A 3004-nucleotide genomic window follows, 5' to 3' on the forward strand; every position below is an offset into this window, starting at 1 on the left:
GTGTGTCTCTCTCTGGAAATATTAAATAATAATAAATAAAGTTAAATAAAATAATTCTTAAAAAAAAAAGAAGTGTGAAAAATTCTATTCATGGTATTATGGATCAGCCTCAGAAACAAGAGGCACAACCTCCCGGCCTGTATTTGCTAGCGCTACAGGAGCAAAGTATACATCTAGGTATAACAGAAACGTATTTCCTCACAGTTCTGGAGGCCAGAAGTCCAAGATTCCATGCTCCCTCAAGGGACTCTAGACAAGACTCATCCTTGTTTCTTCCAGGTTCTGCCAGCTGCTAGCATTCCTTGGCTTGCAGACATACCACTCCCATCTGCCTCTATCTTCACAGGCCCTTCCCCCTGTGTGTCCTTTTTCTGAGAGTTTTTTTTTTTTTTTTTTTTACTCTAGGGCGTGCGCTTGCCAGAAAGACAGAGAGAGAGAAAGCGAGAAATCACCCCCCAGGGCGGAAGGCCACGCTGCAATCCCGTCTTCTCCATTCTCCTCTCGGGATCTTGGGCATGCACACACACGCGCCTGGCGTGAGTTTAAGCCACCGAGTCCGGGACTTGAACCACGGTCAACTACATGGGAGTTCAGCGACATAGCCATTATACTAATGCTGCCCTCACACCCGCCCATGTGTCTTCATATGGCTCTTATGAAGACAGCAGCCACTGGAGTAGGATTCACCATACTCCAGTATGACCACATTTAAATTGATCACATCTGTTGGGACTGGCAGATGGCATAACAGTTACATCACTGGACTCCTATGCAGCTGACTGCAGTTGGAATCCTGAGCCCGGCGGCTTAAAACACACCGGGCACATGTGTGTGTATACTCAAAATCCCAAGAAGAGAATGGAGGAGGAGGAATTGATTTCTCACTTTCTATCTGGCGAGCATGCTCCCTACAGCAAAAACCTCTAAAAAAAGTTTTATTACATCTGCAAAGACCCTATTTTCTAAATAAGATTGATATTCACAGGTTCCAGGTAGACAAATTTTGGGGGGACATGATCCAACTCTGTAGTCTCCTTTCTCTCTCCTTCCCAGACAGTCCTGAGAGAGTGCCCATGTTTTAATTCTGCACTGCCACCTCAGTGAACCCAGGGCCTCTGGGAAGTGATAAACCTCTTCATTCATCTACAAGTTCTGTGACTGAACCTAGACTGAATGTTGGGGTGACCAATAAACATGTAATTGCAAAAAGTACTAGATCATTAAGATGTTCTTCAGGGACCAGCAGATGGTATAATGGTTACCTTGCCGGACTCCCACGTAAGTCAACCATGGTTCAAGTCTTGGATCTGGCAGCTTAAAATTCACACCAGGCACATGTGCATACATGCTCAAAATCCCAAGAGGTGAATGGAGGAGGAGGGACTGCAGCATGGCATCCCTGGAGGGATGATTTCTCGCTTTTTGTCTCTGTTTCTCTCTATCTCTCCAGCGAGTACACGTGCCCTATAGCAAAAATCTCTCTAATTAAAAAAAAGATGTTCTTCAAATAGTTAAAAATCCCAAAACAAGACCCTCATGTAAGGGATGGGACCATAGGCCTGGTTCTGTCTAGGGCTACAAGGCATCAGTGATGAGCTCCCGGTTAGAGGCTGTCAATACACAGGACACCGGGACACATGCAGACCAGTGGTCACAAACTATAGGTGTAGTCTTGTTCTGGCTCTACGGTGCCCATATCCCCTAACTGCTCCCACCAATTCTGCTGATGAATTCCGAGTGTCTTTTCAGATCCCTGCTCTGTACTCCCCTGTGGCCCTGGTGTCCATGACACTAAAATCACTGGTGCACACTACCTTTCAGAAAGAGGAAGGGAGCTCGAGCTGGGGACGCATCTGGTGTTGAAGGTATTTTAAATGAGGCAGATGAGAAAATACTGAGATGGGGGCCAGCAGGTGGCACGGTGGTTACGGACGTTGGACTCTCACATGGCCAACCATCGTTTGAATCCCAGACCCAGAGGCTTGCTTTCTCACTTTCCCTTTCTCTCTCTCTCTCTCTGGAAATATTAAAAATGATAATAATGAATAAAAGTTAAATAAAATTAAAAAAAAAGAAAATACTGAGATGGTATTAAGACAGTATAGACAACGTGAACCCAACCAAGCTGAGCATATATGTGCCCTCAGCACAGAGAAAAGACAGAAAGGAGACACACTAGGAGTTTAACGCCGGTTATCCCTGCATTGAAGGACAGAACTAGCTTATTTTACTCCTTATTCTTTACTCTATTTTTCAGATATTAAAAATTACTTTTATAGGCCCAGCAGGTGGCATGGTGGTAAAGGCTCTGGAATTTCAACATGGCTGACGCCGATTCGAGTCTTGGACCTAGCAGTTTGCTTTCTCACTCTCCCTCTCTCTGTCTTTCTCTGGCAAAACTCATGTGAAAAAAATTTTAATTAATTAATTTAATTACTTTTATAGGGGCCAGCAAGTGGCATGGTGGTTAAGGCACTGGACTCCCACATGGCTGACTGCAATTCGAGTCCTGGACCTGGCAGTTTGCTTTCTCACTTTCCTTCTCTCTGTCTCTCTCAATGGTGGGTGTTCATGCTTTGTAGGAAATTAAAATAATAATAATAAATTAAATTAAATAAATAATTCTTTTTAAAAATTACTTTTATAATCAGGGGGAAAAGGCATGTTTCTTTTCTCTTTCCAATCTGGCTGTGTGGCCAAGCCTGAAAATGAAAACTGTCTTTTGCAGGTTACTCATTTTAGGAGTCTAGTTTTTTTCCCTTGGAAAACCAAGATTGTAACCAAGGATCAGATGGGTCAGAATTCACTCAAATGTTTGGGATGCTGACAGGTAACTGTTACAAGAAGACACCAGTAAGGCCAGGCAGTGGAGTGGCTGTAGGACTCCGTGTGTGCTCTGCACAACTGATCCACATGGGACCTCCCTGAGTGTGCCAGGCACCATCTGTGGTACCCATGTACCCATGATCTGTGGCTGAGTTAGGACGCTGTTGGGGGTGCTGTC

The 3004-nt window shown here is 44.4% G+C and overlaps 1 protein-coding gene across 1 annotated transcript in view; it reads right to left on the reverse strand.

Annotated features, from left to right (window-relative positions):
• The window catches only part of TNIP2 (TNFAIP3 interacting protein 2), a gene marked incomplete at its 5' end in the record, with an annotated part of 19132 nt that overhangs the window by 15403 nt on the left and 725 nt on the right, over positions 1-3004 (reverse strand).

This window comes from Tupaia chinensis, unplaced genomic scaffold, assembly GCF_000334495.1.
Source record: "Tupaia chinensis unplaced genomic scaffold, TupChi_1.0 Scaffold000360_1, whole genome shotgun sequence".
Lineage (NCBI taxonomy): Eukaryota > Metazoa > Chordata > Mammalia > Scandentia > Tupaiidae > Tupaia > Tupaia belangeri.